Below are 15423 nucleotides of genomic sequence, written 5' to 3'. Positions count from 1 at the left end.
GACCATTTTTGATCTTCCAGGTACGTCTTAGGTAACATATCGATGTTCGAAGGTAGTGGGTGAAAAAGTGACACAACTTTCTTGGTCACCTTTATAAAATGTATAGTCCTGAAATGAGATTAAGTCTTACCGAGTAGCAACTTATGCTGATAAGAACTATGTCCAATGAGTAGAAAAAGGCGTATTCACTAACGTGACAAATTAAAATATGATGAACTAGTGAGGTGGAACTATTTTTTAGAAAATAAGTATATATTCTGAAGGAAATGATAAGATACGTCTACTCCTGAAATGGGTTTTACACAGGAAAACCTAAACCAGTATGGCTGGCTAGCGGTATACCTAAAATTGCATGATTGCCAAGCAATAAGGCTATCTACTGTACATGGTTATATTGTAGAGAATGCAGAGGTTGGCAAGCCTTATTACGCATTTAGACCACAAATTTCTCAAGTCTACCAATAGACCACCAAAATACAACTTCAATCAGCAAATAAGCCACTTTCATAAAAGTAGATAATGAAAAGTGGTGTTTTTTCCGACAAATTTCATCAACTAGACCACTTGCAGGTTACTATGTATCTATCTATCTATATCTATATCTATAGATAAATATAGATATAAAGTCATTGCGGAAATTTGTCAGCAAAAATACCACTTTCGATTATCTACTTTTATGAAAGTGGCCTATTTGCTGATTGAGGTGGTCTATTGGTGGAATCTTGGTGGTCTATTTGCTGACTTGAGAAATTTGTGGTCTAAATGCGTAATAAGGCTTGCCAATCTCTGCATTTTCTACAATATAACTATGCTCAGTAGATAGCCTAATTGCTTGGCAATCATGCGATTTAAGGTTTACCGCTAGTCGGCAATACTTGCTTAGGTTTATCTAGGCAAATCCCATTTCAGGGGTAGACCTAACATATCGTTTCCATTGGAATATATACTTCTTCTCTAAAAATTTCCACCTTACTAGTTCGTCACATTTTATATTTCTCACGTTAGTGACTGCGCCTTCTTCAACTCATTTGATATAGTTCTTATCAGCTTAACCCGCTAGGCGGTAACAGTTAAATTCTTTTCAGCGGTACACATTTTATAAATGAAACCAAAAAGGTTATATCGCTTTTTCACCCACCACCTTCTAACATCAATATGTCAAATAAGACGTACCTCGAAGATCAAAAATCACGCCCAAAACATCGGCAGCTTGCCAACGTTTCGGAAGACCATGGATTCCATCGCGGTGGACCGTGAAGCAAAGAAGGTATCAAATGCATTTTGTAACTCTACTAGGAATTTGAACGGGCGTCCCTAATGTGATTGTCCAAGGAATGTAACAGGTAATAATCTGATGTGCAATGTCCGGGGAGTGTGGCAGATGCAATAGTGTTTCCAATCCAAGGTGTAGAATGGTGTACGGGATCATTCTAACCACGTGGGGCTCAGCGTTGTCCTGAAACAGAAGGACTCCTTTGCGATTCAGAAGTACTGGCTCCAGAGTTTTGAGGTTTTGAACACGATTCAACTGCTGTCAGTACACAGTTACATTGATGCTCTGACCTGCTTGTAACAGATCCCGATACACGATGCCGCGAGCAGTCCACCAAACACACAGGAGGACGTTCTTCGGTACAGTGCTGGTTTTGGCTGTTTTGGAACCGGTTCATGGGATGCTAACCAACGATGAAGGTAACGTGGAGCTTCGTACATGACCCACTTCTCATCACATGTCAACACCCTGTCCAGAAATGACCCCTTTCGCAGACGAGAAAACAAACAAACACATGTGTCTGCTCGTGTTGCCTTCTTTCCCGGAGTCAATTCATGTGGAACCCATCTCGCCAACTCGTAGTGCTTCCCAAGTTGATGGAGGTGCTGCTGAATGGTTTATCCACTTACTCTGAATTATAGTTCCAGTACCTCGTATGTCTGGAAACCGTTCGCCTGAATTGCTGGCGGACAATCTTCATTTTGTACATGTCTTCTGGCACGTGGTACGTCTTCGAGTGTTTCGTCACCATCCTTAAACTTGCAAAACCATCGCTGCACTGTCTGCGTAGTCACGACAATCTCACCAAAGGCACGGTATATCTTCCGTTCCGCTGCAGCGGCGTTTTACCCGAGTTTTAACTCGTACACCATACACACACTTATGACGTTCTGTGGAGGTCCCATGCTCACTCAGTCGATAAGCAAGTTCACGGTGTAAGTGAACTGCCACAACCAGGTAGTATGTTGGATATGCCTACAACAACAACCGACCCTGGCATTATCTCCATCCGCGTTCAACTCCCGGTGTAGGAGCCAATTGAACACATATCTCCACAAAAAGCGACAGAATTTCCTTGGTTACCTTTATAATAAGTTGTCGTGAAAGCCCGTCAATACAGATTTGTTAATATAGTCCTCTTTTAATACTCTCAAAGTTATAAGACACTGATATTCTTGGATTAGGATTTCTAAATGACGACAGTTTATGTTAGTGAAACTTGTTTGCTTATTAATAATATGAATTAAAGATGCACTGATTTTTTAAAATTGAGATAAGAAATTAAGTGATGCTTATAAAGTTAGAAAATGCAAGTGCACTGCAACATGCTACAATCACTCTCTAAAAATATGCATAATTCAAGTGCATTTCACACCATGATGTTCATTTTAAACGTGTGACTATAAGAGATACTATATTCAGAAATTTTGCTGTATTTTTTTAATGTAACATATTTATCAATATACATATTTAAGTTATGTAGAATTTATTACTTTTATAGAAAACATAAATTCAAATTTCTAATGCAGTACTTTAATTCATTTTTTCGTTAAATAGGTAAAGAACTCAACTATAGATGCTCAATGGTAAAGCGCTTGTCTATGGTGCGTGAGGTACCCGGTTCGATCCCAGTTTTCATTAAGTTGTTTTTATGGGGGCAAACAGTGTGTGCATCGAAATATCAAGGGGTTCTCCTGTTCCCTCTGGTCTTCATTCTACAATTTCGTTCATTATCATTATCACCGTCTCCCTTAATTTAGATGCATAACGTGAGATGTTAACTAAAGAAAACATTGTGTTCGTGGGTTCTCCCTTTCCTTCCGTATTCTCCCTCTATATCTCTACGAGTAAGTCTATAATCTCGAACAAAATACGCACTATGTTTTATAAAAATAGGAAACCTATGAAATTGCCATGGAAATATTTTATTTACCATCAGGAGGGATTCACTCCCTCATTATTGATGTCAAAATAGAACAATGTTACGTATGTAATTGTAGAACACTTATTTATTTGAACACCAGGGAAATTAGATAATTTCAATGTCTAGTTCTCGATTGATTTTATATTCACGTAGTAGGGATGATTTATAAAGCCTCAAAAAATATGCACCATATTGAGTCAAATTTATTATTATTATTACTAAAGTTATAGTGCAGCTTATCCTGCAAATTGTTTGAAGGTTTACACCATGGGGTTGTTTTGATCCACCTTTCACCCCTTTAGAGGGAATTTACCCTATACTAGGGATAAAACCATCGATTTATTCCTGACTGATCCCAAGCACTAAAGACTGTGAAGAATCCTAAAAGAAAATACTAACTAAAGAACTTTTATCAAAATCGAAATGAAATGAAATGAAATCTTTGAGTTTTACGTCTCACGGTTATGCCGGTTAGGCTAAAGGAGACGGTGATGATGAGTAATGAATTAAATGGTGGAATGAAGAAAGTGGGAGGAAGCGGGAGAACCCCGAGAAAACCCACGCACACGGTGTTTGTACACCATAAAGTTCACTTAGCGGGGGCTGTCATTGAACCCGGGACCCCAAGCACCAGAGGTGAACGCTTTACCACTGAGCCACCGCGGCCCCCCTTTTATCAAAATCGATTAACATTTATCTGATATCTTGGATTTTTTTAAAGTCGTTGGATGGGGTGTAATCAATCTCTTTATACCTCACTGATTTCAGCTCCTCCGAGAGAGGTTCAAAGAAAATATATGCCATATTGCGTCAACATTTGTTTTAAACGAAAGTTATCCTAGAACATATTTATTTAAATGAGGTATAAATTCACCCTTCCATTCTTGGCAAATTTTAGTGGCGAATTGGGATATCGTTGGAATCCTCTAAAAAAATTTTACATTGTGTTTTCTCTAAATCGAATAATTATTAATAATATTAATATAATATATATGCAATTCTTAATATATATACATTTATAACTAATGTAATAACTAATGTAATAACTGAACAAAAAGAAGAATGTCGTAAAAATAAGCTACTAAATGTTTTATAAAATGAAGTAGGGGGAGGCGTTGTACCTTTAAACACTTTTAGAGACTTCGAAATTTTGGTGCTAGTATTCAGCACTTTTTCTCCATGTATTGAAGTGCCATCTCTTTCCTATCAGATAGGATGATTTTTAAACGTGTTACATAATTACAGTAGCTTTTATAGGATATAATAAGAACACATCCATTTTGTTCACAGGTACATTATGGTCGTGTACCATTGAACAGACCCTCTTGTACCTTTGAACAAAGTGATAATTACAACGTTTTGCGGGAAAATATAAAAAGAAGCCACAAATATTAATAGTTATAAATTACAATAAAAGGTTTAGCTATAAAAAGTTCCCCAGAATTGCAGTTTTATTAATTAAATTAAAAATTGAAGAGAAGTTCTAAAAAAAAAAACTTGTGAACAATAAAGTTGAGCATATACAACTCTTAACATAACCTTATATGTTATACAATAAGCGAATATTTAGAAACTACTTAAAATTATAATGTATTACTTTATATCCTAACCTAACCTATATAAAATATATAAATTATTTTAACTACTTACATTGTGTAGCTTTGAACAGTAGTATTTATCGTTCAAAGGTACACGACACCAGCAAGAAGTCAGTACACTCTTTGGTTAAAAGTACAATAACTTAAAATTATCATTAACATTAATTTCAATAGAATATATAAAAAATCCAGGATTGTAATTGTAATAGTTTATCCCCTTTAACTAGAACCATATGAGTCTTTCCGCCTCGGACAAAGCGCTAATAACAACTATAGAAATTTTATGAAAGACGTTTGTGAACTGCCCACCCGTCACTTTCTAATTTTGATTCAGAGCCGAAGCCATACATTCAGGCCCGTATTTACGTAAGTGCTATTCTGTGCTCGAGCACAGGGCCGTGGAATTTAGTGAACTGCAAAATTTTGGACTTTTTTACGATTCACAATAAAGTAACATTTAAAACTAGCAAGCGCGAGAAAATATCTTAATGTGTTTAATTCGCTCTAATTACAGTAGTTACTAATAAGCTAGGTTATCTGATTATTTTAAAGAAGCCATTTTCTCCCACCCTCACCCCAAGGGGTGAGGATGAACTTGAGCATAATGAAAACTGATACCATTAAACTCAGGGACCACGAAAACTAAGAATTCAACAGTAATATTTGTCGCCTTCTGTTACCTCTAAAATCTCGCTCCCTCTTTGGGGAGTGAAGTAGGACCTTAAAGTTGAATTCGACTAAAACTGTCACTATTCATCTCATTGACCTCAAAAACTATGAATCAACTCTAATATTGGTTGTTTTCGATTATTTTTAAAATGCTCCATGTTGTTCTTATGGGTGCTTTGCTCTCCCATATCTCAGCTCAAGTGTGACTTAAGAACCTGGAACAGTCATTTGGATCATTTCTCTTAGAGCTTTAAAACATATTGAAATTTTATTTTTCTATCTATTATGGTTCTCGAGGTGAAAAGCGCTACAGACAGACAGGCAGACAAACAGCTTATTGTATCATTAATATGGATGCTATTAAACCATTGCTGATGGTGAATAATGCAAATAGTTATTTTTCTTATCAGTTATCATCAATAATTATTGGTGTCTCAGTGATGGATGTCAGCCAATCACAGCTTCAAAATCACGCCCTCATTAGATCTCTAGTAGGCTACTCTCTCTCTCTAGAAATTAATAAAATGTATTTTCTCTGGACATTAAATTAAAACATAAATGTATAAATTACATGCCAGTATTGAGAGAATGTGTCCCCAATGAATGAGCGGTTAAGCTCATTGCCTTGTAATCAAAGGGTTCTGGGTTAGATTTCCGGTGCGGACACAAGAGATTGGGTTCCCAAGTTAAGCTGTAGGTCCCGTCCTTGGTACGTCATCATCATCTCATGAAAGGCAATGGCACTATCCATGGATTCACCTTGCCCAGGAACCTTCGGGTCAAACACCTACCTTTAGATAGAATACCAAATCGTAGTCATCATTGAGAGAATTAGGCTATTTAAAATTACGTTGTAACGTTTGTAACTTGTAATACCTAAACTGCTACTTAACAAGAGCTGGTATGTTTACAAAATCAAAGCTTGTTTCGTTGTTTGAGACATAAGTTTGTTTGGAACTCCTTCGTGGCTAAGCGGTTAGCGTACGCGTCTATGGCGTGGGACACCCGGATTTTATTCCCGGCGGGAGCTCGTTCGGATTTCACGTTAATCAGTAGGTCCACGTCTCATAAAGCCTCGCTTTTAAACGGGACGTTAAACTCAATATAATAATTATCAATCATAAGGTTGTGAGGGAGGGGGCGGCAAATTATGTAGAAAATAGGGGCACACAATTAATAAATACCGGACTGCAAACCTTTGCTTTTCGTTTGTTATTGATTATTTTGAATAATAAATCGTTTGTATCGAAAACATAGAGATATATGCAAAATTAAGTTAGTGTGGGCAATGTGAAGTGGCCCCCTATAAAATTTCGATTCAAAACCAAAATCAATAACATGTTTCTTGTTGGTTATCTATTCTTTTGAAGAAAAATATTTTGTTTCAAAAACCTTCAAGAGATATTTATAAAATAAAGTTGGAGCAACTTCACACTGTCCCCCCACTTTCAAATTTTGTTTTAAAACCGATCTCAATCGTTTGTTTCTCGTCGTTATTGATTGTTTTGAAGAAAAAATCGTTTGTTTCGATAAACGTACTGAGATAATTACAAACTCAACTGTAGTTAACTTTCGGATTGTGGTGTAGCTAACTGTACTTTCGATTCTCACATTTCAATTTTGATTCAAAATCCAAGCCAATCGTTTGTTTTTCGTTTGTTATTGATTCTTTTGAAGAAAAAATAGTTACCTTCAAAAATTATGAAGAGATATTTACTCTTTCACTGTAATTCCCCTACTTTTAAATTTTGATCGAAACCCAGAGCCAATCGTTTGTAGTTGATTGTTTTTTCCAAGAAAAAAAAATATTTCGAAAATCATAAAGTTATATTTACAAAACAAATTTTGAATATGGACAGATTTGCCCTGGTCCCTCTACTTACAAATTTCGATTGAGAACTAAAATCAGTCGTTTGATATGGGTTTGTTGTTGATTATTTTGAAGAAAGGTAGTTTGTTTCGATAAACATAAGAATGTATTTACGATGTGGTTTGGATGAAAGTAGTTTGTTTCTCGATCGTTCTTGATTGTTTAAAAAAAAAGAAATTAAAAAACAACTGGAGATATTTACAGAATACATTTGGTGCGCCACTTCACACCGCTTATCCTACTTTTAAATTTCGATTGAAAGCTCAAGATAAGTTTGTTTTTCGTTTCTTATTGATTAGTTTAAGAGAAAATAGTTTGTTTCGAAAAATATTAAGAGCCATTTACGAAATAAAGTTGGGTGGGTCAACTTCATACTAGTCGTTTAAATTTCAAATTTCAGTTTTAAAAAACTCAATTTTTTTGGCGTGTTATTGATTGTTTTGGAGAAAAATCGAAAAACATTAAAATATTTTGATAATAAAATTGGTGGTCATCTTCACTGTTGCGCTGCACTTCCAAATTGCATTCAAAGCAGAAAGTAGTAAAAAAATGTGAAGAGGAACACAATCAGTAGCGTAGGCAGAAATTCGTCAAGAGGAGTCCAGACTTCGAAGTTCATATAATTTCAAGTGTTTATATATATGACAGAATAATTAATATCAATTGAAAGTAGAACATATTTTATGATAAACTTTAAAAATGAAGAGGCCAAATAATAATACCCGATACGATACAGATTTCATAAGAAACCAATACGGTAATTTATTACATTCTTTTATACTTTGATAGTAAGAAATGAACACAACGAATACACATTAGATAATAACTCTTTAAAATTGCTTTATTTATTACAACTTGAAAAGAAAGAAAGTAATACTATTTGATAGAACAAAGACTGAATAAAAATAGTGCTTCATTCTCCCTTTATACATTAAAAAAGTGTCACATATACACCACGTGATGGTGTTTAATTTTAATGTCATGATATTTTTTCAATTATTATTGAAATCATAAGTGGTTAAAATTTATATAACTTCTAGTTTTAGTAGAGATATTAGAGTGGAGACCAAATATATTCTTGGGATGTTTAATTGATTACAGATGACCGCGTCTTGCTATATAATACCGTTTTCATTTTATGACTACCAACGTTGGAAGCGGACTCATATTGTTTTTGTTATATGTACAGCAATACTTAATCATTTTCGAAAGAAACTATTTTTTTCAATAGAATCAGTAAGAACTAAAAAACAAACGATTGGCTTCGGTTTCGAATCAAAATTTGAAAGTGAGGTCAGTGTGAAGTTAGTCCCAGCTTTATTTTTAAATATCTCTTAAAGTTTTTCGAAATAAATTATTTTTTCTTTAATCAAAACAATCAATAAAAAATTAAAAGAAAATAATTGATTTTGGTTTCGAGTCGGATTTTGAAACTGAAGGACAATGTAAAGAAGCCCCAAACTTTATTTTGCAAATATCTCTTGAAGTTTTTCGAAACAAACTATTTTTTCTTCAAAACAATCAAAAACAAAATAATGATTTTGGTTTTGAATCGAAATTTGAAAGTGACGGTGTCATAGTGAATTTGCCTCCAACTTTGTTTTGTATATATCTCTTAATGTTTATCGAAACAAACGATTGTTTCTTCCAAAGAGTCAACAACACACAAAAAACAAACGGTTGATTTTAGTTTCAAGTCGAAATTTGAAAGTCCAGGGGGAGGAGGGGACAAGGCAACTTTATAGATGTATGTTCAAGTAGTCTCACAAATATCAAGTATGACTAACTTGTAAGATAAGAATACTCTGTCTCTCTCTGTGTAATTTTCTGCATCCCCGCCCCTAACGTTCGTAAATAATGTTTGCTTTTTTGGCAATATAATTGTATTTTTCCCCATTTAAATGATTGAAATTTACTTTTAATTTCGTGAAAAAAGCACTGTATGGCAAGTAAAATTCATTTTTATCTATTTTGTATCGTTATATTGTGGTTTATCTACTGTGCAAGGTTGGCATCCTTACTCCGCATTTAGACCACAAAAACACAATGTTGCAAGCTAAGTAGCACGTAATAAAACCTTAATTGGGCAAGAAAATTAATCGTGTGACGATTGAAAGGAACCGCATGGTGCATTTTCTAATGTCAATTAGGAATTCATGTTAATAAACTGAATGCCACCATTACCTTACATTCGGTTTCAAATATTTGATTTAAAACACCGGTCAAATGACATTGAAGTTTTCAGATAGGAGATGGTGACTCTAAATTCTGCAAATAGACCACAAGCAGCTTTAATTATTTTATGTGCATTATTAAGCATTTCAATGAAAATATTGAAGTAAAAATTGTCACGTACAATCTCACCCTAAAGGGAAATATGTTTCAAACCTTAGTTTCCTTAAACGTTTACAGAAAATTAGATTATTCCGGTTTTTCACGAAATCTGGTCCTTTTTTCCGCGTATAGACCATTTTTTTGGTTTATAATAAATATTTGCATATTAAACACTCAATCAAGATGGAAACCCTATTTTAATGGCTAATAATACTACATTAAACAATTACAGATACTCACAATAGTTAATATCAGAAATTTTAAAAATTCAATTTTCTTCACTTTTCCCTCTGATGACCGAACATCATTCTTGACTAACACATTGACTTTTTGTCCCAAAATTCAAACTTTTTTATTTGAAGGTTGATAATATAGTTGATAAAGATTAAATTGTTCCTTACAGCTCTGTAATGCCTATCAAACATCAATATTCAAAAAATAAAACACTATTCTTTGTGATTTTCATGGTCAGCAAATAGACCACTTTGGGACATGTTTTTCTCAGTTGATAGCACAATTTTGCAATGAAATACTAGTCGGCTTTTACTTTTTGGTTAATTCTACGCAATTCACTGTACCTACTATAATGTATAATGCCGACGTACTATTTTTAGACCTATAAATTACGACTCCGCAAATAAGCCACTTTCAAGCAGTTATAGATAGATAGATAGATAGATGCATGAGGTTTATTCATGCCAAAAAGGTCCTGCTAAGACCGGTTTTTCCAAGCACTCAAATACCTATTACGTCTATGCCGAACTTCACTGGTCTATGTCGGTCCTCGTGAGGTCTAAGTAGGTCCTTTGAGGTCTAAATGTAATTTCAGGGCTGCCAACATACTTTAAAACAACTTCAAGAATCAAAATTAAATATGCCATATTAAATTGTTTTGCATTTTACACAAACAAAAATCGGTGAAATTTCGTACCATGGAAATATTAACAGGGAGATATTGTTTGATGTATTATTTAGTGCAACAAAATTAACAGTGTTGCCATCCCAATAACAAGATTTTTCAAATAACACTAAGCAATGTTTTTCTATATTTCAAATTTGCTTGTTAAACTAAAACTTACTGCCTTTATTGTTTAATGCTGCAAACCGAAGGCGTTGGAGTATCGAATACATTCAAATTTCAAAGTTCTCTACTCCAATAATATGGCAAGTGAATTGCAAGGGAAAATGCATATTGGAAGTACCTTAGTGTCGAATACTACGATGACAATACTACTTATTTCGAAGAAATGGAAACAATGATACATCAAATTCTTTATTTTGAAAAAGGTACTAACTATAACAAGCAACCGCATCATGGTTTTCAATAGACACAAAGAATACAATGCCGTTTACAACAATTTGATAAATCAATCCGTACTTACATATGAAAAAATGTTGCTAAAGATTGTTGTACTGCATAAAATGGCGTATCTGTAGGAACCTTTTAAAACACTGTTGGTTTCCTTTACTTCCATCACATTCTATCGATTGTTTTTGAAAATTGTATTTATAACAAATTGAGGAAGAAGATGACGGTCGCCAGATTAGTACACGAGCTTAAAAACTCATAGTTTTTAAAGATTTTTATAGTTTCTAACTATTTCAATATTATTTTATTTATTTGTTTTTCTTTTACTTTGCTTTGATATTTATGTTATTTAGAAAACTTCCAATTTATGTGGCGTCGTCGACAAAGTTTATTTACCACAATTTCTTATTTTAAACTTAACACCAAGCTATTCGGATCCATGTCCACGCAATTTTGTTAACAGTTTATGTTCTAGCTATTGAAGCTCTTATATTATAAGCAATTACATCATAACAATCTTAGTGATAAAGTGTACTTGGCTATAAGGTTTCGACTATTATTATTATTATTATTACTATTATTATTATTATTATTATTATTATTATTATTATTATTATTATTATTATTATTATTATTATTAAATTATTATTAACACGAATTGGTTAAAAGGAACTACAGAAAATTTTCGGAATTACATAATTCTTAGAATTGTTGCAAGCTTAACTCCATTGTTTATCAAATCTCCGGAAAAAATTGAGATATCAAATTGCTCTATACTACATTATGATCTTTGTATCCATTAAAAATAATATATGATTCCTTTCCTTTTACCCTTCCCTGTAACTTGTTTTTATTTTAGAGTTGATTGCGTGATAAAAGTTAAAGCTGTCTCGTCTCTAGAAGGTGTTGTGGAAAGGATGTCTTATTTCGGAAAATGTACTATTTCCATTTGGAGGAGTGCTGTCTCCTCTCGTATCACATCACGAATACTGTGTATCGTCCCGTCTCGTGAGTAACCCTAGTTGCATGAATATACAAGTTAAAAGGTGTTAACACATACATAATTGAGTGTTTCAGCACAAACCTAAAATGTTGTATAGTCAACCAAAGTTAGTAACGAGGCCCTCAATCGTAGGTGGTAGAGCGCTCACTTCCGGTGTATGAGATTCCAAGTTCGATCCTAGCTTCTACTCAAGTGGGAATTGTGGAGGGAAAGTTTTGTGTATGTGTTTTCTCGGTGTTCTTCCGTTTTCTGCTAATTTCTTCGTTTCACAAGTTTGTTCGATCTCGTCACCACTGTCTCCTTTAGACTCGTCTGGGACTTTCAAGCCAGAAAGAAGGAAAAGAACTGCAAAGATGCTGCGTCACTCAAGACGTATATCATAATAATACTTAGGAGACATCACTATTTTTGCTTAACGATTAAAGTTGAGCTCCCTATTCAACAACGAGCCTGTTTGAGACAGAGACCTACCGTTTAACGTAGACTCTGAACCTCAAGAGCTCCCGCCGGGGCTTTCCGTCCCAAAGACGCGTATGCTAACTATATACCACAAGGGACGCGTATGCTCGTTCGTGGTTATATACAATGTTTGAATTCGTTTATCGACATTGCGGGTAAGTAAAATAACGCTCAACATGACACAGACTTCTAAAGATGCAATAATTCAAAATGATAAATCGTTTTCTTAACCTCTCCCACTCTGGTAACAGTCGTGAAAATAAAACTTTTAAATTAATAATTTTGACAACAACTAAATTAATGACGTATTTTGTGAGATACCTACAAGTAATCTTTCCGAACGTTCGAGTAAAGTATAGAATGTGTCTAACAAGATATGTACAATGTCAGACATCTGCAAATCCATAAGCGGCTTCGTTAAAAGAGTTAATATAACATCGTCATACAAATTCACTTACGATGACAAACTGAAGGATTTAAGAACACAGTTACAAGTGACAACTATAGGGACTATACAATACTTCAAGTGGACAACGATAAAAAAAAAATCAGAAAATATAATAAATTGTAGTTAGTTTTGAGTTAAAATTAGAAGTCAAATGTTTACATATTCCGTTCTGAAACACAACTATCAGATTAAAATTATATGAAAAAAACAAATCCAGTAGATTATTTTCGAACTTGAAACCACTAAACACGGTTTGAGGCGGGAAGAAAGCAAACATTCCCTGAAGGGATGTTTCAGTTAGTGTCTTTGGAGATCATTCAAATGGGCTTCAGGGAAAATATCTCTCGTTCTCCAGTAATTTGCACCCTGGTTGTAAGTATTAGGGTACTCTTTATTTTTCGACTTCCGTTTTTTTTTCTTTTCTAAAAAAATCTCACCTAGGATGGTTGCATATCAGACCAAAGCAACTCATGAGAAAAATTAGTTCAGTTGAATAATATTAAATCGTTCCAAAACCGACCCCAAGTTTCGAATGTATTTACAACACACAATATGAGGCAAAAGTAGCCTACCTTATAAATTTGGAAAGACAAATTTTAAGTTAACAACCATATATTCTGAAAGTAATACGTGTTAAATGTTTATAGATAAGAAGGAAATAACATCAGATGTGTGTTCTGGTTAAACACACCGCAAAACATATCATATGACACTTTTCAATTAAAACTTTTGCACTTGAACCTAAGATGTAGGACTTCGAGATGGCAACCGCGATGGTACTATACAGTAATAAATGCGATTCTACCTTAATTATCCTTATTCAAGATATGATATCACTTCTTCTAACCGTTAGAATCTTTCAAGGTACTTTTGCCTCGCACTGTATTAGGTAAATCATTGAAAACTTGCGGTCAGTTCGAGCACCATTTAATATTATTCAATTGAGCTTATTTTCCTCATGGGTTACTTTGGTATAACATAATATGAAACCATTTTAGGAGGTGAGATTCAAAGAACCTCGGAAGTTGAAAAGTAGGGACCACCCAATATGAATTATGAATACAGGGTATTAATGAACTACACCGACAAACTGTAAGAGGTGATTCCTCACATCAAAAAAAGTCAAAAAGTTCCTATGGACCTGTGGGAAAAGCGCATAGTTTCAGAGATAGAGCTCTCCAAAATAGCGAAAAAGCCAAATTTCAAGAGGCCCTATTTCGAATTCGAGAAATCGTGGAGTGGTGGTCTTCATCGGCATAAAAGAAGTCATGTATACGCAATCCAAAATGCATAATTCATTAGTGTTCAATGGGTGTGTAGAGTATTCTGTAAAGGGTGAAATTCCCAGACATGTCATCAACCAAATATGATTTGATTTATGATTGCTCCAAAGTAGGCAAATGATCAGCCTTTGCAGCAGTGAACACGAAATCCTTTGGCGCAATACGGAAGTGTTAAGGATCGTCAACAAGACGGACTCTCGTACTCGAGAAAAAGCATGTTGCGATGTTTTCTTTCATGCTTATAAGTAGGGCCCGGATAATTATGTATTAAAAACAATGAAAATATGTACATATATATGCACATAAAATCTCAAAAATATGTAATAAAACCCTTCCAAACGAGCAAAATATGTAAAATGAAAGTACCAGCATTTTCTGTTATGTTTTCTACATTTAATGTGGTAAATACAATATTTATTCAATTACGATATTTACTACCTGTTTCTTTTCCAGCATGATCTCCGCAACACTAAGAAAGAGAATGAGTTTCAAATTTTCAGTCAGAAAACTTATCTTGTTATCGCGTATAAAAGAGTTTCTATGCACTAAATGGTCATTTCACTTCACACAAAGTCTTGCTGCATATTTATACTTTCAGAAGTCATCCAAAGATCGTTCAACCGTACATTACGGGAGAATTCTAGAACACTGGCCCGTCTACCTGTACAACAGATACTAACCTAACTTAACGTAGTCTAACCTATCTAATCTCTAATTAATCTTAATTAACCTTATTTAGGAAGGAATTTTTACGAAAACTTTGTTTATGCCATTGTACTTCTAATGGGCGTCCAGCGTTATAGAACCTTCCCGTACATTACACACTCAAAACATTTTAGTAAAAAATATCGGAAGAACAAAACATCCTCAATTAGTCTTTTCACTATTTCAACAGACGATCTTCGTAACAGTAAGGGACGAAAATGTGTTTCAAATTTTCAAACACAAAACCTCTCCTGTTATCACGCAACAGAGCTTTCTATTGACTAAACGATCGTTAACATCAAACGAAGTAATTGATGCATACTTAAACTTGCACGAATCAGAAGACGTGTATTCAATAGCCACGACATCGGATTTAGCTTCACTTAACACTCCACTAATAGCACAGATTGTCTTATAGCCTGGACTTTTCTCCAATACGAAAGCTATCTTCTTATTCACTGCATCCCCAACCGATCCTTTTACACCTACTAGAGAAGCAACTGTTGAGCGAACAATTTCAAGACTGTCTGAAAGGCTAGATGATGATT

The sequence above is a fragment of the Thermobia domestica genome, chromosome 3 (genome assembly GCF_964235325.1).
Source record: "Thermobia domestica chromosome 3, izTheDome1.hap1.1, whole genome shotgun sequence".
NCBI lineage: Eukaryota > Metazoa > Arthropoda > Insecta > Zygentoma > Lepismatidae > Thermobia > Thermobia domestica.
Note: the sequence above shows the minus strand (reverse complement) of the source record.